The sequence below is a fragment of the Bombus flavifrons genome, chromosome 4 (assembly GCF_040668555.2).
Source record: "Bombus flavifrons isolate JBK064 chromosome 4, iyBomFlav1_principal, whole genome shotgun sequence".
NCBI classification, from domain to species: domain Eukaryota; kingdom Metazoa; phylum Arthropoda; class Insecta; order Hymenoptera; family Apidae; genus Bombus; species Bombus flavifrons.
Genome location: NC_138445.1, coordinates 10,415,167 through 10,440,820, shown reverse-complemented (window position 1 = coordinate 10,440,820; position 25,654 = coordinate 10,415,167). Strand labels below are relative to the sequence as shown.

The 25,654-nt window shown below is 40.9% G+C and overlaps 1 protein-coding gene across 7 annotated transcripts in view; it reads right to left on the bottom strand.

The window, feature by feature from the left end:
- Nucleotides 1-759: 759 nt before the first annotated feature.
- LOC138179234 (uncharacterized) overlaps nucleotides 760-25,654 on the bottom strand; it is a 210,903-nt gene continuing 186,008 nt past the window's right edge. For all 7 annotated transcript variants that reach the window (XR_011172968.1, XR_011172970.1, XR_011172969.1 and 4 more), the window contains one exon: nucleotides 760-1,271. The gene's annotated coding sequence lies outside the window, so the exon portion shown is untranslated. The remainder of the gene's footprint in view (nucleotides 1,272-25,654) is intronic.

The window sequence follows — 25,654 nt, the reverse complement described above, 5'->3', positions numbered from 1 at the left end:
AAGGGTCTTCAAGCTCTCCTCGAGTGCCTATTGAACCGCCGCCGCCACGACCAGCACTCCTCAAACACTTCAACTCCGAGAGGCAATATCTCGTAATTGGACTATCATAATGGCGTGCTCGATGGACCCGGCGAAGAAACGTTTCCAAATTAAAACACCTCTATTCGGGACGTATCGCGCCTTTTCGAGAGACTTTGTGGATTTCGATGAATTCTTGGATATTTTCTTCGTGGATATTTGAGATTGGAATTTCCTCTTTTCTTGCCTCGTTCTATTCCGATTCGTTTTATTTGCAATTTTATGGACAATTGGAAAATCTCGATAATTTGTTGTAGTCGTGTCGCGGAGATTGTTTAGTACTTTAAAAGCGGCCGAGGGATTTCACGGATTTTGTTGGATTTGTAGATGTTTTATCCGTGCTTAGAATTGGAATTTCTTCCTTTTAGTTTTGACGGGAATTACAAGATTGCGAAGAGTATTTTAAAAGTATCGTAGATGCAATTGTGGAACTTTTTTGTCGCACGTGCTTGGATTTCGAATTTTTCCTGACTTGCCGTATCTTGTCGGATCTCTGGGTATTGTCGTGTCTAATTTAAAATTACAATTTCTTTCGCAATTTTTAATTCTATTAACATTCGAAAGATCAAGATAATCTATACTTTAGATATACTACAATATTAGATATATTATGTTTTAATGTTTTAATTGAATGTTTTATCCATAGCCAGAACTAAAACTCTCTCGTTCTCTTTCATTTTTATAAAAAGAGAAAATCGATAAATATACACGTATAATAGCTTCAGAAATTCTCTAGTGTATCAAATACCATCTGGAAAATGGCTTTTAAAGTTTCATCACGGATTGCATTAAGCTTTAAATCCTGCGATTTCTGGCCACAGCCCTGAAAGAACGCTTACGTCAACGCTTTCTCTCGTTAATGTCGTTAATTAAATCTGGCGCGGCCGTTGCGCCCCGTTGCAATCCGATTTCGATCGCGGACGCGTAAGAATTACACAGCGGCTTCTGTGTCTGTCACGAATAACAATGTATCGTTACGATTAATTACCCGGATTCAGTTCATTAGGACACCGGCGTGTTTCGCATATGCTTTAATTAATGCAATTTACTTGCCAGAATCCAAAGGGGCAGACAGAGACGGGGCGATGATGGCCAGATAGAGGGGAGTGGAGGGTGGAAGTGGCCGCTACAAAAGGAGTTTCATCCAATTACGATTTCATTCCACCGTTCATCAGGGAATTCTTTCGTTCCATCTGCAACAATTGTGAAAAATACATTTTATGTAGCTCTTGTGCCTTTAAAGTGGTTAAACTTTGTATTTCTAATAATTTCTTTCAATCAGAGTTCTAATTAACAAAGTAGTTCGTTTCTTTCCGACCTCCGACGAAACAGAAAATTCTATGATTTTAATCATTCTTAATTAGTCTTACTAAAATAAAAGTTTATAGAGCAACAGAAAGTTTAGAGGTTCGAAACACTGCACAAACTTCATCAAACCTTATAATGCTACAACTCCAATGCCGACCTCAACTCCTATTCCTGTCCACTTAAACTCACCCTTAAACTTATTATTTCCTCTGGACTCTAGGTCACATTTTCCTTTTCCTTTCACTAATTAACTCTCAACAAATCTCGTAGTTTCACGACTTGAAGATTACCCACAACATCCACCCCTGGCCATTTATCCCGAAAACCATCAATTCGTCCATTCCGATTCAACACTCATTCGCCTTTTTCTTGCTCTATACCATATAAGTTCTGTCAAAACTCGGAAACTTCGAGCTATACAATTATTCCGAACAATCGTCTTCGCCTGCACAAACCTACCTTCAAATCTATCGTTTCCTTGAGTTTCCCACTTTCTTCCAACGTATCCCAAACTTCATCAAAGCGCAAAACTTCCTTCAACTCATCAAAATCATTCTCAACGACCACTCTCGCCTACTTAAAGTCCAACATTTTCTCGATTCCAGCTCTCGATCACCTCCTTCATCATCCTACCTTCTACCTTCCAATCTGCAGCGAAAGGAGACATCAACCTTGGAGAATTCTTTCCACGAGCGGATACGACGCGCTCGTGGGAGCAGCTGCCCGGAAACAGCGTCTATCCGCGAGCTCCTGATTGGTGCATGTTACACCTGTGCCATCGTGTGCATGTGCACACGTAATATTTAACGCGCGCGCGTACTCCCGTGTCTACGACAATGGGGCTTGGCAAACAGCTTTTCACGCTGGTTTCCTCTCGCTCGGGCACATTAAGCGCACCCGTGTAAATTTCGTGTACACCTGATTGTTCGCGTGTTAACGCAGCCCAGAGCCGTATGCATATATATATATATATACAAATACACATATATGTATACACACATATATATATATATACATATATGTAACGCGGGAATCGAGCGGAACGTATATACCAAGCCCGGGGAACATCCATGACAATCGCAGTTCGTTTAAGAGCGACGTCGACGAGCGGCACACGGTGACGCGTACGCAAGCGTATAACCGAGTTTCCGGTTATTCGGATTATATTCGAAGACGTAACGATTGGCGCGACGATCTCGACCAGAAGAAGAAAGCTCGAGCGAGCTACGCGTCTCAGAAACGAAATTTACCCGTTTCTTTCTGGGGCCGTTGTTTAGGATGTTTAGGATAATATTAATAACATATAACGACGAATAACAATGAAATTGTGGATTTTTATGCACCTATATGAAATTTAAAGCCGCACGAAGAAGATAGAAGGCGCACAATAGAAGAAAATATAGGAAATGTTCAAAGTAGGATACGAAATGTCAATAATATAACAATTTAGTAATTAGAACTTCTATGCATTTATGTAGATGAAATTTACGTGATAACGTAAAAATGCACAGAATGCGTACGATATACGAATATATAGAGAATAAATAGATTACTGGTCTTAATCTTGAATAAGTGAAACGAATTTTTATTTAAGTTTTACCTTTTTAGTTGCATCCATAAAAATATAAATTCGTATAAGAATCCGCGGTGCGTTGAAATTGTTGTAGAATATTTTTCGTGCCACCCAGGACTTCTAATAATTTTGAAGTGTCGTTGTAACGGTTCTCTCACAATGACCATCGTAATTAGCAGTTCTTATAATTTACATCCTCGAGTGTTGCTTCTGCACGTTGGTGGAATTCTAATTTGCAAGGGTTCATTGTTTCGTTTGGGGCGCAGAATTCTTGTAATTCACAGGGTTGCAAGGCGTTAATTTCTCGATTTTGCCTGGCTGACAAATTTTCTGCCCTAGTTTGGCTTGCTTCACCGTGAACAGCGGCTAATTTCGTCTTAACCGCGAGTCTGCTTTGAGAGTTCTATTTCTGTTTTGGAGTTCAACGAAGAGTTTCGGACGTTCTTCGGATTTGGCATGAACAAGTTTTAAAGAAGTCGACGGCAATTAGTTTCAAATGTAATTTCCACGCTTATGATACAATCTTTGTCGATATCTTAACAAGTTTCGCTGTTCTACGTAGAAAACTTGTGTTTCCGCGTTATCAAGAAAGACAAGGGGACAGAAGTTCTACTCGAACCTGATTGATTTTCTTCTACCAACGATGGCGACCGAGTTTTATCGTAATGATAAAGTAGATTTCAGAAACTATCGCTTGTTACAGATCCCAGTGATTTTAGTTTTGCGCCAGATACTTCGCGGAGAGCGAACTTGATAGAAAGGAAATGAATTTCCTTACATTAAAGAGGATTCTTATTGATTGCGATCGATCGTTATTTAAAAACTTTCTAATTTTACCATTAACCATATTTGACAAAGATTTTATGAAAACCGGTAGACATTCTTACATAGAACTGCAGAATATTTTAATCTCGAATCCTTTGAAAACTACAGTTCATTCCTATCTAAAGAAATACCCGTCTTCGATCTTCTCTTTATTTCAGAAGATTGTTTTATTCGATTCGCATAATCTCCCTCCAAGGATTTCCTTCTTCATGTTCTGCAATGAATTTTGTAGAAGATAAAATATATCTTTCCAAGAAGATTGGAAATTCTCTTATATGAAAAAACCATCTATTGTTTCTTAAGAATCTTTTAATTTTTGCTATTAACCATACTCGACGAATATTTGTGGTCTTTTCTCGATTCTCTGATAAGTATCTTTGAACAAAATTCCCGAGTACTCTCATCCCGAATCCTTTAAAAATATACCATTTCTTCCAATTCTCTACAAAAAAAGACACTTGTCCTCAGTATTTCTATTTTAAAAAATTATTTTATTCGATTCTCCCTCTAAGAACCTTATCTCCATCCTCTGTAGCAATCGATCGTCGTGAGCGCGAAAGAGAAACCGCCTCGATTTATCCCAGAATTTGTCTTAATCACCGGTAGTGAGCTGCCCCGCGAAGAATACAAAATGCAGCCGAGAGACGAGGTGCTCCATGATCATGTAAATAAGGTACGAAAATGTAGTTTATGCTACGTAGCCGAGACCCAGTTTCGTGTTTCCGGGAAAAACGGTAATGGATAGGGACGAGGGCGGACAAAGCGGAGGACGAAAAGAAGGGATTGCTGCGCCAAGAATACGTACAGCTTCCGGAATATTTCCTATTAGAACAAAGGAGCGGAATACAATTTCCCAGGCAGCATCGTCTACTGCAAATGTATAATGACTTTGGGAATCGACGGACGAGTTCCGCGAAACTTCGTTCGGTGTCTCTCGTTCTGGTTTCATAATCGCAAGACGGTATACGAGAGATCGTTCGTTTCGCTGTGGATCGCCTCGATAATTGTCCCGGCAATTACACACTTTACAATCTCTCTCGTCGTTGTCATCGTCGTCATCGTCGTCGTCGTCGTCGTTGTCCTGGGTGCTTCGCGACTGCATCAGCGCAGCAAGATAAGCTTCCCCTTTCCACCTCTTTGGAGCGTGGCATGGAAATTATGCGACATAATGAAATTCATCGATCGAAAGGCAATTTTGCGCGATGCCAGCGTACTCCAAGTCACCGGTATTATTTATCGGGGACCCGTTATCGCTAATTGCGGCCGATATTTTAAAGAGAATGTGAAGCACGCCCGAGCATTACCAGACGTGCACGAGGTTTATCGTGAAACTGGATTTGGCTCGGCTGGTTTGGCTCTCTTTTCGCTATGGTATTGTGCCGTTTAATTATTTATAGGCGGGGTACTTCAAGTTCTAATTGGGCAGCGAACCACTTGCTGAATCTTGATAGGATTCAGCAACCATTGTTACGCTGCAGATGTAAGGGAATAATAGCGGATCGTAGACAGGTACTCGAAGACCGTGAGCTCTTCCTATATCAGATTCCAATCTTCCATCGAACGATCTTCCGCCGGTTGCCGTTTTTAGGCGGTATATTACGCTCTTTGATATCGAATAGTTGCGAGAATGTTCTGATATTCTATTATATAAAATTGTAACTTTAATATATCAGTGAAAATTTATCTTCTATTAACTACATCTTTTGTAACAGCGTTTCATTCAAGGATAAAAATATCAATCTCAAAATCACTTTCGACTCGAATCATACTCACAATAAAATTCTTCTTACAAACAGTTTAATCAGAACTGCATGTCGTAATTCTTTTCGCGTCGATATACGAAACACTTTTATTTTTAAAAGCCACGTCCGAGCAACACGATAAAGTTTGGTTGCGACTTTTGCCAATCACTGTACACTTGGCTTATGGTTCGCTTTCTTGAAATAACGATGGCAAAACCAGTAACCAGCCGACGAACTCGTTGACGCGAGTTAATCGGCGCGTCGCCGCTAAAAACAATCAGCCACGGGATCGAGTTAAATATAAAGTAACGCGAACGAAATAATAAACAGGACGCGCCAGAAATTGCGACGCATTTTAATGTTTAATTGGCAAACGTGCGCCGATTAAAAACGACCGGTCGCTGATTACCAGCGATGGGAAAAGGTGGAAGTGGAGGGAAGGGATCTTTTCAATCGAGTTAACGAGGGGATGCGATGCGATCGCGACCGATTTCCCTCAGTCTCGTCTACCCGGTTTTCTCTATTAATATACTAATGAATTGTATCCATGGTAATTCGCTTTTGTCCTCTGGCAGCTGGACCATGGACTGTAGATCGACTTTTCTGCTTCGACGCTGGGAACCGGGAACCTGCCGCGTTTATTTCGTATACGTAGATCATAATTAAAAAGAACTTTGATTAGATCCCAGTAGAGATCTCCATCTAAATCTTGTCTAGATTAATCAAGAAACATAAATAAATATAAATGAAAAATCTTAACTTTGAATTTGTATTTGGTTGGCAACTAAGTGATTGCGGATTTTGTCATTAAGTGGTATTGACAAAAGTCGCAATCACTTAGTTGCCAAACCCAATAAATCGAGTCTATTTCATGGCCTCTAGCTTGAAATTAAATAAATACGTACACGTGAATTTTAATTTTCCTTGGTCTATGATCATTTGATAATTTTTTACCCTAAATATCGCTTTTAAGTAGCTTTAGCTGCTTTCTAAGTTTCAAGATATCATTTGTTAATGCACCATCGTTATATTTCTAACAGGGAAATCACGTTGCACGTATCATTAAGAATATAGACTTACCAAATTCTATAGCATCATCGTAATGACATCGCATAGCTCGTTTGAATGCCGGCAGTAACTTAGAAATAGTTACGGCTTCGTAAAGCTAGTTATACATGTTTCCCAAGATCGAGTAGTTGAAATTGGAAGCGGAACCTGCGTGGTTCGATTAAAATTTAAGCGGATCTACCGGTTCGAGAAGTTCGTCCGGATGTTTGCGTGAGTATACTGTTGATTAACAAGATCAAAGATATCGAGATGTCGAGATGTAAATGACGTAGTTATAACGTACATGATTTATGTACATATTGATAGCTTCCAGTTTGTTTTTCCCGCAATTAGCTCTCTGCAAACTAAAATCTAATCAACATAAATTATCGAGACTATATCCTGTACATTGTGTCACGGTACACTTTTATATCGTTCGAAGAATTATCGATTAAATTCCCGGAATTTATTTTCTCATTTTTACGTAATCTACACGAGGCTCCATACATTTCATTTTCGTGGCATTACATTTTTTAATTATACCAAAGTACCATTAAATGATCCGAAATTTAATATACCTCTAATTAATTAGCAAATGCTGTAATAAATATTTACTATGATGGGCAAATACTTTTTATAGCCATTGTGTGAAGCGAATAACATAATATGTGCGATAAAATAATTAAGAAATAAAAGCAGTGGAAATTCGATTCACATTCAATTTATACTAAATCTGTAAATTTTATTTCAACTGATATTACCTATACAATTATTTATATTAAATATAAATATAAGCTATCATCCTGATACTTATTGCCGGCAGTGTATATCGCAAACGATTTCTTCACGTGTCGGCGATGCTCGTCACCACGGAAACCATATATTACCCGCGGACCGATGGCAATTTGTACAGTTGATTTTCCAAGTCAACGAGCAATCAGGAAGCTGACACACAACTCCCGCCGCATTGTCGCGTGAAGATTGCTTTTTCATTTCGTTGGTCGTTTATTTTTTCGTCGATCAACGAGCCCCGGGAATGTAAATTAATCCGGTATTGCATATGAGATGCGCGGATGTGCGGGCATATCGGGTCCGTATTGAATTCCGTGATTGGAAACAGGTATTACGCGTCGCTCGTGAAGGGTGGAAAACCGGCGTTGGGGGTGGAAAAAAAAGGACTGGGGCAAAGGGGGAAGGAGAGTCTGTGGCTCGTTTCTGGCCGTCGCTTTTCCCCGGTCTGTTATCGAAGGCGTTTCGTCGAGGAGCGAAAATAGGGGAGCGCTTTTAGCCTCCACTGATTTGAAAATGTATCCTCGTCTCTGTCTCTTTCGTTTCTCCTCGTGGAAAATTGTACGCGCGATATCGTGTTCAAACTCTGCTTCGACTTTTATCCTGCCACTCCTTTTTCTTTTTTCTGTCTAGTAGATAATTATAGAGAAGCAGTCTTCGATACACCGTGGCTGAATATGTAGTAGCTCTCGTGATATAGTGAGCCTCTAAATTAAAGCGTCCGGAACTGATTGATGCAGTGACATTCAGCATCGCTCGCGATACTCTATCCGTTTCTATGGAGACTGAATCAAAACTGAGTTATGCTTTACGCGAGTCTTTTAGACACTTTTATTCGCCCGTTCAAATATTCGATATTTTAGACGTTCGCGAGATCTGTGTATTATTCCGATCTGTTTATTCATTTCAGGCAAATTGAACGATCTAACGTTTGCAATAATTCGTGCAGACGTGTAATTATAAGTTAGAATTCGGAATTCAGGATCTCCTTATGATACACATATGTTTATGTATGTTAGTAAAAAATTAATTAGGGCGCAAAGATACAATCAAGTTAAGCGTCATCGTCACGGATCGCGGAATGATGAACAACTACCTGCATTTTTTACGAAGACCCTAATTAATTCTTATGACTTCGGTTCCTCGAGTGTCTGGCTGCTCGAAGCTATCCAATTAACCATGAACGTCTACCATGAACGTCTATCTTGTAGTCTGTCTTAGTCATCATAGAATTTTTATAATAATATTTCGCAGCGCACGTAATTTTTTCCAAACTATCCTCCACGTTATACGATATGTTTGCTCAACAATTGAATACTGTATTATATATACAGGGTGGTTGGTAACTGGTGTTACAAGCGGAAAGGGGGTGATTCTACGCGAAGAAAGAAGTCAAAAATATAGAATAAAAATTTTTTTTTAATTTTTTTTTTTTTTAATTTTTCCATCGAGACAACGATCAACAGTGAGATCCGTTATAACGTTTCGCATGCGTACCGAGCGAAAATTCAAAGTCGATTTTCTCGAAAACAAAGCTTCAAACGAAAAATTTTTATTCTATATTTCCGACTTCTTTTTTCGCGTAGAATCACCCCCTTCCCGCTTCTACCACCAGTTACCAACCACCCTGTATATATAAGTTATATATATATAAGATTAAAAAACTCTACGAATGGATCTCTATAGTGTAGTAACAATTTCAATCGTTTCAGCGTCGATTTTGTATTAGTGGAACAGCACCGCACGATCCATCGTCGAGATTTCTCTTTCTTTTCTCTTTAACATTTTTATTAAATCATCTTAAAGCAGAACGATTCCAGGTAACGGCGCGCGAAATAAACTGCACGAAACGTAATTTGTGCTCGTTGTTTACGAACAATAATTCACGACGCATGCTGTTTCGTTCGCAACAATTAAACGAATACCGTGTTTTCACCCGTTTCAACGTAACGGTTCGTGTGCGTTTCACCCCCTCCCCTGTCTCTTTTTCCTCCTTTTTTTCCCCGCTCGTTTCTTTTTCCCATCCCCGTTCTCGTTTTCTGCACGGTGCTCGCGCGCGATCGCGCTTTTATTGGAAAGCCGCAACAGATATTTTCGCTGCGTGCGAATAACAGCATATGGCGGGGCCAATTTTCCGGCAACTTGGTCGGCTGTAAATTCAGCTGATCCTGGAGAACCAGTGCCGGACAGCAATTACATTTTTCATGAAAATTAAAACGCCGTCCACGTTGGAATTTGTAATAGGCTGCTTAATGGTCGTGTTAAATTTCAACCTCGGACCAAGTGGAACGAACGCGATAGTTGACCTTTACTTTCGATTCGAGTAATCATCGCATTTGTTCTTCGAACAGAAGGAAATAATATGCCGAAAAAATGTTGTTTCAATTGGCAGAATTTTTCTAAATTTCCGTAGACGAGTTGAAGCTTTAATTCAACTTCGGAAGAATACAAAATCAATTCCAATAGCTGTCTGTGCGTTTATGGAAAATATTAAATACAGAATGCACGACGTAACACGCCAAACTATATTAAAATATACAAAGTAACACATTTGTTATAATATTTAATAGATGAAACGAATCTCCGCTTGCTATTCTTTTAACTACGCCCATGAAAATATGAAATTGCGCGAACATTCTAACAATATTACGCTACCTTCCTACAAGCAACTTAACTAAACGATTAATTTCAGATACGATGAATATAGTCTTAAAATCTAGAATATAAAGTGATCTTCGTAATAGCCTCGTTCGAAGAGGCACGACTGACGAAAATTGGCAAGCGTCAGATATAAAATACAATGGCGAATACGCGTGATTATTTCGAAAATGAAATGGTAGCCTGGAGGCGGCTCGACCTGGCTTATTTACATTCCGGGTCAAGGGCTCACAAAGGAAGCTGTAATTATGAGATGAAAGCATTCCCCTTGGTTCGAGAGTAGAATACCCTTCCATACACGGGGATATACGTATAGATTCGAAAAAGAGGCGAAGCATTCACAGTTTTTTTGGCGTTTCATCGTGTCCAATTATTCCTTAGCCAGTGAAGACCATCCCTGAACCTTGGCCCTAATCAATTAGTCTCACGGACGATCTTTCTTCATTTTCTTTTTCTTCTTCTTATATTCCGTGTATTTTCAAAGCTAACCACTGAAATCGTGGTAGAAGGAAAAGCATATAAAAAAACGAACGAACGAACGAACGAGTCTCTCGAATCTCATTAGCCGTTCAGCTTCGAAACTTTGTCTTCCGATGTTATTAGAAGAAACGAGTTCGGTCGCGTCAATCGATATTTAATTAAACTCGAATTTGCATGAAAGTTCGACGTGGGTAAGAAAGGATAGGGGCGGCGGCATAATTAGGGATAATCTTTTACCATTTATCTTCTAAGCGTTCCGGATGTACATTGTTAATTACGGCTGACAGTAACGAAGAGAGCTCCACTTAATCGAGCACGGACTTCGCAGCCACCGACGTCTCGGTTCTTCCACGACTTTCTTTTCCTTTGATCCTTTGATCCCCCGACTGCTGCTGCTGGTCTGCTCCTTCAATATTTATTTATCCTGCCAGACGCTGCGAGAGCTCCGGCTAGAGAACGCTTTTATCGCCGTTTTCGCGGTCAATGGCGTCGCATAAAAGGACACCGGTTCTCGTGTAAACTGGCCGAGAATTAAATGGCCGAGTAAATTGTAGGACGAAACGAACCGCGAGCCTCGTCGCGTCATTTAAGAGACGACAAGATTTCGCTGGAATTTCAGTGGAGGCGGCAGATTGTTCGAATAAATTGAGAAAGAAGGCGTTAACCATGGATGGTTAGAGAAAAATGAAATACCATAGTACGTGAATGGGTGGACATTATTTTTCAATGTAATTTGTTGACGATTGTGCTCGAAAAATTATGACGACGAGTGATAATGGCACGAGTGGAGAGCGGTTGAGAGCTTTTACAGAATAAATGGTAAAAGTGTTCGATCTACCGATGGTTTTGTCAGTCTGACGAGCTACGCGATACTCGAGTTTCGCGAATAATGCTGTGTTTCAAGAATATTCGTCAAATTCGAGTATTAATTATAATAGCTTGTTATTATCGCAAAGAAATTTTCGAACAAAAACGCTTTCGAGAAATTAAGTAATTCAATGTTCATTAGCATGGTTAAAATCGCGGCGAAACAATTTCCTGTTAGAGGGTGGAAAGTTTAATCAGTCAGTTTTTTTTATGTTTCGAGGATGTTGACTCGTTGCGAGTTGATTCCTCGAAATTCTCTGCTCGTTCGACGACCGTCGATTCGACGATTTACACGGCGGAACGACGTCACGTGAGAGTTCCGGCGAACTCTGCGAGCAATTTTCTTCGAAATGAAGCGAAACGCGTCCCCATCAGTATGCAAAGCTCGTTGCCTTCTTTTCTAGTCTAAGATCGAGGCGTCGCGACATAAATAGCACCTCGATTCTAAACGAATCTCCTAAATCGTCTGCTCGTTTTCTAATCAGCCGAACGGTGTTGGAATTTCAATTATTTCCAGACGAATTTGCTATTAAGAATAAGAAGAAAATTTCAAACTCTAATGGATTAATTTTTGTACGGTTAGATTATACTTTCACCGTAGCTACTGTTGAAACAATTAGAATTATTCGTAGTCTGAAGACGTTGTTTCCAAAGCTAAGCGATCGCGAATGAAATTTTGCGGTAGAACGTTTCCCTTCCGAGGAAGATTAGCTACTCTACATTGCTATTTCCACTCGTTGTTGCTCTATCTTCTATCACAAGAGAAACTCTGCTTTGTATTCAGGAAACGTTAACAGTTTTCGAGTCGCGGCGTGGGTGGAGTTTAAGCAAAGGCGGTTTAAATAACCGAGCAAACAGAATGAGTCACGTGCAACTTCCACGGAGGGTGCCGATATATTTCCGTTTATAGGAAGCTGGGTTACTCTCGGTAAACTTCGGTTTAATTGGAGCATCTTTCGTCTCGTGTCCCGTTGAAGGTAACGAAATATCAAACTATAGACTCGACGATCCCTTTCAAGCCATAGACCATCAGCCTATTTTCTTTCTTTTTTCACGTTATCGAATAAGAGAGAAATAAATATATTGGATTATACACAACTGTTCAATAGTATCTGGATATTTACTTTATTTTTATTAGATGTATTTTAGTTAGAGGATTATAAATGAATGGAATTGTATTAATTTTATTCTTTATACATATTAGTTGAATTTGTAAAATATAATAGGTAACAATAGAACTAGTGTCTGTAATTGCCAAAACCTTGTGTAGATTCTTTTGTTACTTCAGATCTTTTCATTTCAGAATCATAAATCATTCCTGAAGCAAAAGTATCTAAATCGTATATGGTAGATAGTAGTAATATATGCAGCAAATAGTAAAACATATTATCGACATATGTTCTAATAACAAATTTGAATTTACAATTTGTTGATTGCATAAACAGGCAGTAAGTACTGTATTTCATTTTAACGATTAATTTTGCGAATCGAGAGGAAGCATCTGGATACTGGTGAGTGGTATTATAGAAAAGCGGCGGTATAATTTAACAAAGTATCAAAATGCAAAGTACTGTCGCAAATTGAAAAAGGCCGGGCCATTACGATTTGCACATGAGTATCATAACGTCAGAAATTATACGTATAATCATCAAAGACCCAATGCCATTTACATGAACAGTACAGATTACAAGCTCTTACGCGAGCAAACACGTAAAAGGTACACAAGGCAGGAACGAGCGTGGAACGGCAATGGGGAACGAATGTAGAAGCTTTTACTCGAAATTCGTCACGTTCTCATCGCGTACAAAAGCAGGGGCCGCGGCGCGTCCCTTTCGCACAAAGAACACCCTTTTCGAACGCATTTCTGCGAGTAGTGGCCGCGTTAGAAATTCAGTGTGCAGTTTAGCCCACAATCGACGTGTGCTCTCGCCGTCAGAAGGCTGTGTCGTCGCTTGGGGACACCTGACACAGAGCAAAAGGAGAGAAAAGATAGAGACAGAGAGCACGATGTGTAACAGTTGGCACGAGCGAAAGTTAACACTGTACCTGCTAATGGCACCCCTTCTTCCATTTTCTATTCGTGATTGTACACAGTACCGAGCGTACTCTTTTCCGAAACACTGCTCACTCGAGTACTTATCGTGTAGGACAGAGAAGAAGGAAGAAACGAGGACGAGGAGGGGCAAATAGCGGATTCGAAACGGTGTTACGCCGATACGAACGATAGAAGAAGAGAAATAGGGGGAGGTTGCGCAGCCGTTTTGTTCCCAGCGAGGGACATCAATATCGTTGCACCGCGCCAAGTATTCAGAATGCCCTTCAAGAATTTTAATGCGACGGAGAAAGAATTTATTGCGACATAGAATGCGCAGTAATGGCGGAAATACGTATAAAAGTCGGGAAAAGGGTGCGCATTGTCGCCGTCTAATGGCCTGCCCCGGGCGTCGCACACTGGCGACGTGTACACGCACCACCACCACCGTCACGCTCCATCGCTTCCACCCCTTTCTTCTTGCCGGTGCAGTGCCGTCCCTTCGAGAGCACCCCGAGGAGCAGTGAAATTTTAAGAATTCACGGGGACCTGGCGAACTTTCGACGCAACGTTCGAGGTTCCTTTGTACACTTTCCAGTTAGATACTTTATCGTCTTTTTTTTTGTTCATTGTGTGGTGCTACGATGGAAATTTAGATGCGTGAATTATTTATAATCCCGACATTGTGTACGCAACTAGGTAAATGAATTCGGTTCCTTATTCGAGGTAACTCGACGCTCGGTGTTAGGGAGTTTTTAAGATGGTTTCGAGGTTCCCAGTCTAGAAACGAGATCGGGAAGTTGAAATTAATTTTCTTTCATGTTGATCTCGAATTTCTTGTGTCTTCGTTTCTACGGTCTGATGATTTTTGCTGTCGAAGAAGGCGCGTAGTTGATAATCCCTTGATATAAGAGCAATTGGGAGAAATACGTGAGCATTCTTCGCCTTAACATAATAGCAGCCTTCATCGGCGATCGTAAAAATACAAACGTACGATAATTTTATTTGACGATTCTAGAATTCTTACACTGACTTTGTTTCCATGTACGATGCTTTCTTACGTTCGAAGAAAGCAAAAAACCTATTACGTTCTGTTTCATGACTTTATAATCTTTATACATCCATATTCATCCTATAGTTATAATTTATTATCCTGTAATTTTCTTAAACACGAAAAATCTTTGAATCAATTTTATGGAGATAATTGGAGCTTCCTTGCACCCTTGATTATCTCCGCAACAGTCGCCAACCCTAAGAAAGCTCATCCTTTGAATTTACTCGATGGTGTCCCCCACGTAACAACTTGGTGTACCAAGATTCATCGCCAGGGGTCCTCGGGCTGAAGAACCCTGACCTGCGTTCAGGGGGATGCCGCGCGAAGAAATAAGCGTGGATGGTGCCTACCCTTTCCCTTTCTCCACGTGTTTCCGGCCTTTCTCAGCCCTTCTCAATTTTACCGTCTTTTAGCATCTCTTTCCAGGCGATTCAAGAGTGTCTCGGGCGAGAAGTGCGCCATTAAAATAGATCAACTGTGATCTCAATTGGGAGAGGCGAGGGAAAAAAGGGTCGTCGCGCTTTCTTAACCCCTGGATGGGGGTCGCTTAACGCGTAATACAGCCCCTGCCATTGTGTCGAGGCTCGTTGAATAAATACCTTTCGCTTCGATCGCTATTATTCCTGGATGGCTGACAAAAGGACAGAAAGAGATCGAATTAACGAGCGAAATATCCATAAAACGTCGAATTCGGAAATCTCTCGATAGAGTTTTGATTTCAATATGGCAGGTAACCCTGGGTAAATGGTAACATATCTGTTGTATCACTCACATTCTTTCGATTGGCACTTTTCAAGGTAGTTAGTCTGCCGATAATTGATACGGCAGTAATTACCCACCAACGAAACTGTATATGACGTGTTCGTTTGTTTCTACGTAAAAAGGGTACGTCGAGGAATCTCTTCGAGCGTTATTAAATTTGTTAAAATACTGGCTTTCATTCTATTTTCTTCTGCGATTACTAAGACCGCATGGATGCTTTTTACAAAATTAACGCCGACTGTATAGCATTTTACTTGTATTATATCGTTTTAATTAACTTGTATTATATAATTTTAATTCTTCAATTCCCACGACTTTTCGTTTATTCCATAGCGAAAGCAAATTAATGGTTTGCGTTATTCTATAACGCCTATGTAATAGATAAGTATAATACAAGTGTGATATTTCTGTCATATTTCAGCTTTTATATTATATGCATGAAATGCCTGGTCATTACACACTGATATTTTGATCCTAGCATACTGTCATGCACATTACGCTGTTTATACTTTTACCGTCCAGTTAAATTTTTTTCGCTGTTCACTAAAATAACGAAATACGGCAAAAAATTTGCGATTTATATTAAAAATATATATATTTTACAGTAAAACTTTAAAATCTGTTATTTCGTGTACGCGGAATTTAAAAAAAATGCAAATCAACGAAATTGTCTATATTGCGTTAGCCCGAATAAGGTACGAAGAATGGTAGACTTAAAAGATTCAGTTAACGCAGATGTGTAACAAATGGAAAGAATTGACGAAGAAATTATATGGAGCGAGCGGTAGGAAGCTTCTTTTCCAAGATGTTTCTAAGGTGTTTTTAAGATGTTTTCCATAAAACCTGATTGTATCAGAAAGTTAGTTAATAGATCGCGTCTGACGGGCGGGTATATAACTTGCCGCACAGCCCCTGGTATCATCGTCGATACGACGAGCCGCCTTTGAAGATCGTCGGTGACAACGCGCTGTCGATGATAAAGCTTGCTCCAGCGGCGTGACCATTAGAGGTAACGGCTTTTCATTGGAGAAAAGTTTACTTTCTCGAGCATGAGCGTTCACAACGTGAGCGAACTTGCTGACAGCATCTTATATACATAGGTAACGTTGCATTAGCGGTAAATGGCCGTAAGAACATTGATGGCCTCTCCTATTTCTGGCTCGCTAATTATAACTAGCACAAGGTCCCGTGGCACGTTCAATTTCGCGCACCGTTGTGACCCATAAATTACGCTAATAATTCCATTCTCTTTCGTTCTCTCCTACCACTCATACCTTCTCTACCTTTGTTCCTCTTGTCACACTGTTAGCCCGTGCTCAAACTCTTTTCCTTCGTTACGAATATTATTATTTTCATTAGGAAATACGTTTATTCGCAATCCGTTTGTCGCTCGCCCTTAATTTTCATTCGATTATCGCGCGACACGGCCGATAAATTGAATTTCAAACGCACGAACTTTCGAGCATGAATTGCATTAACACCCAGCCTCTCAGTCTTTGTTACTATTATTTTCACCGGAGATCTTCCCGGCCTTTGTGCCATTTGCAGTTAGCTGGCGCAATGCTTTGTAACCGTACCGATGTAAATTAGCTCGGATGCAACGTTTAACCGTGGAATATCGTCAGGAAATGGGCTTTTGTTAAATACAAATAATCCGGGAATCAAATTATGCACAAGCCAGCTGTGACGCCGCCGGGCCGAGCGTAGGACTCGGCTAAAGTCAGACAGAGGGAATATCGTTCGTTCTCTTTCGTTCGACCGGATAACGTTTCTACTTCAAATTTCACACTTTACGTTGTAATTTATTTGGATTATGGCCGTGGAAGATTTAGAAGGGCGATACAAAGGGTTACGGCACGTTGTTTTGCAACGTTACTGAAAAGATCGAAATTGTATTAGGAAACTTGGGAATAGTATAAAGCATTTCCACGAGGTTCTAAAGTTTCGCGGGACCATCAGGAAGACCATTATGTACTCTGCGACAATGTTGACACTTTTAAATTGTCTTACGAAACTTAGAAACACTCTGGAGAATTTTAACGAGACACGAAGGCATCATAGGTCTCTTAAAAAGAGAGAGAGAGAAAGAGAGAGAAAGAGAGAGAGAGAGAGAGAGAGAGAGAGAGAGAGAGAGAGAGTACGGAACGCTTTTCAACATTGTTGAGAATTTAGAAATCTCTATAGAATGCTTACGAGGGATGCGTAACGTACTCATAGCATTCCAACGTTCCGTACGGTACCATCAGAGAAGCCCCATGATAATCTTCAACGTTGTTGCAAATTTCACAATAGTAGAATACTGAAAATAATATTGTTACGAATTTCAAACTCCATGATCTCTACGTTGAAAGGGTCGATTTTTAATTATTTACAAATTGAAGTTTATCCTCTTACACTAATGAATCGAAAGTAATGCAGCGTGTAATGTTAAAATACGATTTACAAAGGATAATTAACTGTCCTGTAGCTTCTCTATAGATTTTTAAATTGGTTTCAAATTTTGTTAATATAATTACGACAGTCGTGCTTTATTATAATGCTAATGAAGTTACGTAATATATGCATGAAAATTGTCTGTGCTACCTGTGTTCAAATACTGTCGCGAGTCACCGTAGATATTCCAACGAACACGAGAATCATGCAGCATTGTCGTATTATTAAAAATATTTTTAATATCACTGGTGAAATGCCTGCGGATCCTATCCCATCCATTTTCTCTATTTATCCCGAAATTCCCATGTATGTATTATACAATGCGGCCTCCTCGATCCTCGCGTAACTTCGAGTTAAAGACCCCCGGAGCAAAATTCTGTCTCGACTTTGATCTCGTTGGGAAGCCAACGTTGAATGCGCGTGTATACGTATATCGCTGCTCTACGTCCTTTGTGCGAATAAACGCGAGTGTACGCGCGGAAAAGCGCGTATCTGCGTCACGAGGAACGATAATGCGGCGTTCACACCGTTCGGTCGGAAAACTGTCCCGCCATTTTCGTCGCGTCGCTTTACCGCGAATTTTTGTCCACATTTGCATATCAAGCCAGCTTCAGGCATTTACTAAAAATCCCCGGCAAACATTACTATCAAATTTTGTATTCTTGTTTTAATTCAGGGTTATCAGGTGGAATAATTTTTGCACAAACCATGCTTCCCCCTTATCGGCTATCTACTCCTGTTTTTATTCTCGTATTATATTTCCGCTCGAGATTCCGCAGCGTTTTCTAGCCGTGTTTGCGTCTTGATTAAACGATAGATAAAATAACAACGAGTGGATGTTCCGAAGCGCGCGATTGGGAACGGCCGTTATCGTTCCGCGTGCCGTTGTAAACAGCGATTAATTCATTTCGCAAATCGCCAATCGAATCGACGCACTTCGTTACAGCGTTGTTTACATGTACAGCTGAATTATTATTTCATCGACAGGGAATTTCGACCAATGTTCGTTCTAGTAATTGATGGAGATATCGTTATCCGATAATGTTACGATGCAATGAAGGAGAAAAGAAAGCTTAAAATTGGTACACTGTGCGTATAAATATTAATAATTTTTGTGCAAGACAAAATGTCGTTTTCATGCTGATAACAATTATTCGTATTCTGGGATATTGAAATTTGCAAATTTGTTGCAGACACATAACACATAACAAACCTTGATTGGATGTATCAGAAAAGTTTACACAGTTAAATTTTCGACTTATAACGTCTGATAGTTGTACCACGTGTTTTTTCACACCCTGTACATTGCATCTATAACTTGTTCTTAAATATAATCCTGTTTCGGTGCGTTTTATACCCGATCATCTTTTACATTAAATTTTCAACTTCTGGCTTCTATTATATCGCGTATCTTTTTGCACCCTATATAAATGTCAAATATAATTCCATTTCGTAACATAATAGCGTGTTTCGTTCAACATCATAATCGATTACCTTTTCCCGTAACTGCTTTCCTGTAGCCGTATTGCTTTCACAGAGGCAGTTCTTCTCCTGTAACGACTTTTGCCTCATCCTCCGTGTCGATATCCAAAAGAGGGATATAAAGTATCGCGGATACGTTATTCGCGACACTGCAGTAATTCTCGGAGCCACTCCAAACCCGAGGTCGACCCATTTTGCAAATAAATGCCGGAAAGCGTAACCCTCGTCGTTGGTAGCTCGATCGAATTCCAACGTTTCGTTTGATCTCGTTGTGAACGCGGCAGAAAGGAAGACGTAATGCGATGCGGCGCGGTGCGTGACGTAAAATGCGAAAGCTTTTGAAGTTCGACGGAAGGGTCGGTGAAATTGAAGCGATCGGTATGTGTGTTCCACGATCATACGCGTCTCTCTTATTGACGGACGACTGGCTCGCCTCGAGTATCGTCAATTCTCGTTAATTTATATCGATCTGTTGGACAGCTGTTGAAAAATTGTGGATGCAGACGGTTCTTTTCATCACCGATAACAACATGCGGTAATTATTCTGCCGTTCGCCATGCTTTATCCCTTTTACGAATGAAGACCACGCGAAAAACGACAAGACATTTTTCATTCTTTATAGGTGAGCTATTTTAAAGTTCAAAACGCTTTCATGAAATCCCGTAATAATACAGGATTATGTACTTTAACGGTAAAGTTATATTTTTGTTTCTTTCTTACGTGTCTTTAAATATGTGCTTTGTAAGCTTCTTGGATATCAGTTTATTTTAAACGTGTTCTTAGGAAATCTTATAGCTATTGTTAAAGATAAGTTTTCATTGGCTTTTAAGTATGTTTTATCGCTTTACTGAACATTGTAGTAACGTCTCCTTGATTTGTTAGAAAACTTCGTAGACTTGTCATCTAGTCTTAAAAGCTTACATCTTTGAACTTGACAGGTTGTTTGTCTTCTCAACCGTGTTGTATTAAAGTACTCCCGTACGGCTACCAGGCTGCATGGAAGTCACAAGATCAACAAAAATGAACTTATCACGCTCTTCCCCTCTGATCTTTAAATACTTGAATACTTCCCGAAACAGTATTCTACGGTATTTTTCACACATCTACGGCTGTTTAACGTGTTTGAAAGACACAAAAATACTTTAAATCTTGACGAATGAAGAATGAAAAGCTACCTAATGCTTGCCAAAGAAACCAAGTACCGAATATTTGTTGCAAAAGGTTGGAATATCTGCATAAATTGAGGTGCACAAAACATTAATGAAAGGACAAAGGTGTCTCGAGGGTTAATTGTTCGCCGAAATTCGAGAATATATTTGGTCGAAGAGACGACGTGGATACAATCGGTCGTTCGTTCGCGAGAGCACAATGACGCGTGTGCGGCGCTTTCTGCGTTTCGCCACGTTACATCTGCGTGTTTAGCGTTTAATTAAATTATTTGGGGGTTACCTCCATATTCACTTCCGCGGAATGTGATTAAATTATGTTCCACGGCTGTTCCTGAAACGTCGTAATTTATTTAGTGTATTCACATGAGCAACAATATTCATCCACGGGATAACAAGCCGCCTGAGAGTTCCGTGTCTGATTCCCTCTCGCTCGCACACTTTTGCTCTGGATTAATTTCACGTAAGTTTAACCTCTCTCGGTTCCCAACGTCGCGAACGCTCCGCTGCGCCTTTTGTACGCCGAACTTTCGCGGTGAATTGCGAATTCTCCGAATCACCCGCCTGAAAATTTACAACCCGCGCTGTTTTGTTTGCTTTTTCTTTATCTTCTTCTTCCTTCTCTATCTCCACGACAATAAAAAAACGTATCAGTTTATACGTTGAAACGTTACGTAAACTTTTATCTTTGTACGAAGAACTGGCTCCCTAAATACCTCCTAATTTCTTTTCTTTGGAACTCCTAATTTGTCCTCGTTCTAACGGCATTCGCAATTTCCCTGTAAAATTAACGTCGCAACCCCTGAAACTTGCTCGAGGGGTTGCAGACGTTACCGGATGAGAGATTTTTGGCTAGGAATTTTGCATACAGCCCGACAAATCTTGCTGGTAGCGTGTCCCTAATTTCCAAGAAACAACCGCGGGGACCCTGGTGTCTCGTTGCACGCCGCCTGTTACCAAAACGCAGAGACTCTCTTAGGCTCGCGTCGATCGCGATCCAGCTCCGCCCCCAGCCTCGAGGAATCGCCAGGCTTTCCAGTTTGTAATTAGAATCCAACCCAGAATGAGATTCTCTGGAATATCCGTGAAACGAGCGAGATTGTTCGCCTTAAAAACTCATAACGCTCGCGTCTTGCCACAACAACGTTCTCATCCTCTCTTGGATTCAGTGGCTCCGTCTCGAGTGGTTAATCGTTCGAGTTAAGCGCTCATCGTAGTGCGCCATTTTACGTTGCTTCCTATTGTTTACGAGGGAATAGAGGAGCAAAAGCGGTACTCGAGACGCGAATTCGCATTACATTCGTCGCGGCCTCGTAAAACACCGCGCTGGGATTCGGACCGCGAGATTCTCGCCGGCTGTTTCTGTCGCGTTTCCTTCCGCGTTCAGAACGAAGCGAGATCGTGGAACGATCGTTTAAACGGGGCGAGTAAATGTCTCGACGGAGGCTGCAGTTCGAAGAAAAGGCCGCGGTCGATCAGACGACGCCGATCCTGGACATAAAGTTGCCGGCCAGGTCCGGCAAATCGAGCAATTGGTCGGTAGCAGGCGGCGCGATCAATTCGCCGGAATGTTAGGGCAAATGGCGGGTGAATAGTCGCTGGCTCGACGTATGCCACGGGCTACGGCCATAGAAACGGATTATAGGCATCGACGAGCATAGCACGATACAGTAATAGCGGGCATCGCGTCGCGCGCCCGCGGTAATTGCAATAAATTTTTCAACCAGTCCTCGCGTCCGGTTATACAACGCTGGAGCGAGAGAATAGAGAGAAATCGTGCTTCCGCCAGCGCGATTCGCTTCGAGAGCGACGCCAGAGCAAAAGAAGAGTGAAACCGCTGCTTGACATAGAAAATATTTACGATTATTCGTAGGGCATTAAGGAGGCGAGTAGTTGCAGTGGACGTAGAGTCGGACACCGCGCCTTTTGCTTGGCCGGCCTCATTTAAACGACACCATCGAGAAGAAGGATAAAAGAGGCGGTACAGAGAACACTGGAGAATAGAAGTGGAAGAGAAATAGAGGGAAGACGCGAGAAAGATGGGGAGTAGCGTGAGACCGAGTCGTTTCGCCGGCAATACCAACCGGCTATCCTTTCTCTATCCTCGTGCTAGCCGCGAACCACGTCTGAAAAGACCTTTATCTGTTGTGTATTTTCCAGTGAATTAAGTTTCTTGCCTTCTGCTGCCCAAGTTTATATGTTTTGCGGAGAAGATAGCGCGGCGTTCATCCTCGGTCGACGCGGATCCAAGGGCTGACTGGCTACCTCCGCGACCTTTCTTCGCTCTGAAAGAGAACGCACCCGACAGGAAGGGGGGATTTGGGGGTTGGGTGGTTTTTGTTTGCGTCACTGCGCAATATCCAGCCACCGGCTTAACCAGGTTCCTCCCCGCCGTCTCCTTCTTTTCCTCTATTCCTCTTCCTTTGTCCAGCTTTCTCGTCATCGTCGGCGCCGTTGTCGTCTACTTCTGGCTCCTCTCATCTTCCAGCTCGTCCTTTCCGGCTGTCTCGCACGATCCTCTCTACATTAGCTTTCGGCAGGCCAGACACCGAGGGGCTGTGTGACATTGTTTCAGCAGCCTTGACTGTCGCGCGCCGCCTACCCGAGATCTCATTCCGCCGTTATGGTTTCGCACTTCGTTCTTAGCACTCAACATTTTTACGCGGCCGTCGCTTTTGTTTTCGCCCGCTGCCCCCTTTCACGGCCACGTTTTTATCACAGCCCGGGGAAACGGATGATGGAACGTTCCTCCCAACCGTGATCCCGCACCCACCTCCTCTCTCCGTTAACTTTCAACTACAAATGGATCCTTTTTTTTCAGGCGACCGTAACAAGCCTCGACCCGCTTATCTCGTTACGAACCAACCGGAGGGAACACCAGAGAAAACGCTTCGAGAGATTTTCCTCTTTTACGCGGTTCCAGGCACCGCCTGATTCCTTAGCGTGTTGAGTGCGTTGTGGAAATATTAATCTGTTGATTTGGTTTCTTGAGCAGAGTTCCACATGTAGCTATGTATCAAGCGTGAATTTAGAAGTTAGTATAGTTGAAGCGATTTTAGTTATTTATTGTTAGATTGGTTTTAGTTCTTGGTACACGTAAGTGTAATCTTTAGTTGCATGTAAATGTAAAATAATGTAAATATAGTTTATTTTTTAGAGAAACGAAACGTAAAAAGTAGGGAATAAAAACATCAATGATTAAAGTATAAAATTGTACCTTTATCAAAGCAATAAATCACTCAAATCCGTTGAAATATATTGCTGTGAATAAATAACATTTCGATGAAAATTGCAGTAAAATTCCATTCAAAATTATTTTCACCGCTCTGATGACTCTAGTATTATGTGAAGTTAAATATTCAGGACAAAGTTAAATTTTGTTTCAACCAAATGGAGAATCTGTCGTATGGAATCTTCTGACAGTTCTGTTGTTAATCCGCTAAGAATAGTAATATTCTTTACTTCGTCAAGTTTTTCACTAAAAGATAAGAGAAGCTCACTCTATGGTAAAAGAATTCTGAAATACCTTCTTTCTAATTTGTTACGTCATATAAGACACGCAATGATTCGATATTTTTGTCCAGTGGTATAAGTCAACGTTTGTCTCTGTCTTATCTACGTTTCCTTCAAAATTCCCACGACGAGAGATGGAACGCCAGCAGGATTTCCACACTCTCTTAGCAACGATTCCGAAGTAATATACATACGTATCGCGCGTACAGGCAAGCGCGACTCATCCGTGTTCGCAAGCTCCTCAGCCTCGGGATGCTCTTTGTTTGCGCCAATATTTACTCGCCGGCTAAATTACTTCCTTCTATAACTCTCTCCTCTTTCGCAGTTAGGTCTACGAGACTTCCTCTCGCTTTCATCCTCAACGGAACAATTATTGAAAGATCTGCGAGTCTTTGAGAATCGACGTCAGCAACTAGATTATTCGTTTAAACGTCGGTTTCAATTGGATCTTCATGTCCGTGACGAATTTCACGTTCTTCGGTAAATTTTCGAATCAATTAGATTTCACTAACATTGAAAAATATCTCCCCGGTTTAAACAAAATGAAAATATTGTTACATCGATACGCATGATTTTTACTTTCGACTTCGCGTTAAACATTTTCATTAAACATTACAAATATTTTTTATTTATCCAAGGATCGTTTTTTAATCGACGTCAATTTCGTTTTGTATCCTCGCTACGAGTTCCTCTTTTCCTCGTTGTCCCATGGAGACTTTACATTTTGGATCGCTTTCGCGTAATACCGGGAGCTCAACGCGACAGACAGGCCAGCTTAAGCTAGTTCCTTTGAGGGCTACTGGCAGAGATTCAGACAGCGCGGAAGGGGAGACGCGTTTTTGCGTACGCCGTGGCAGACGTACGTCCATACTACTGAGTCGCCGCAGACGCGCGTCCATACTACTGAGCCGCCTACTGTCAAACGTCCTTTTTGCTCAGCCCTCTGACTTCGGGTCACTTTGAACGAGAATGTTCCCTTCCGGAAATCCATGTTATAAGTAAGGTCCTTAAGGGTGAGATTGGGGCTTGTTAGGGGTTGCTTTCTTATAGGAATTGCTGGATCTTAGATCCATGTGGGTTATTAAAAGTTTTTTTCTTACTATTGTGTATTTTGATCTTATGGAAAATATTGATTTGATATTATGGAAAAACGAAAATAACGTAACTCATATGTTGTTTCATGAATCAATATGTTTACCAATAAACTACATATTAATTTCTTTCAGACAAGTAGGAAGCGTCTCTTTATAATCGTTACGTTTTCTACTTAATTTACTTCAGGAAAAAGAAACTTCACGTTTAAAGCTTTCAAAAGTGTTTCCGAAAACTATTATTATAATATAATATAATAAAATATTATTACACCGCGTTTCTTTACAATTCTCTTTTTCTTCGGCGTAATTTACTTTTACAAAGAGGGAACTTTGCGTTTGTTAAGTCTTCCGGAAATTATACTTTTATTACCCAAATAAGCAAGGTGCGTTTAACCCGTTCATTTCACAGAGGATCGAACTGTATCCGACTGCCCTTTCGCCAACCTTTCTCAAAAGACAGAGGCTGTCTGCCAACGTCTATATAGCGAAATATTCCTCTCCATTAAACAGTAATCGTGATTCGGTCGTCGATTAACGCAACAATCGATGATAAGAGAAAGCAGGCCGGGACTCCGGCTTAAGGCTTTGCGAACATTGCGCAGCCGGATCAAAGGTACAGAACTACGGTTTAATATCTCGGAAGAGACCAGATAGAAAGAGAAGTAGGAGCCAGCGAAAGGGATAAATTGGAAAGCGGAACGGGAGGAAGGAAAGTGCCGAGGGCGTGAAAGCACAACGGGGATTGGATAAG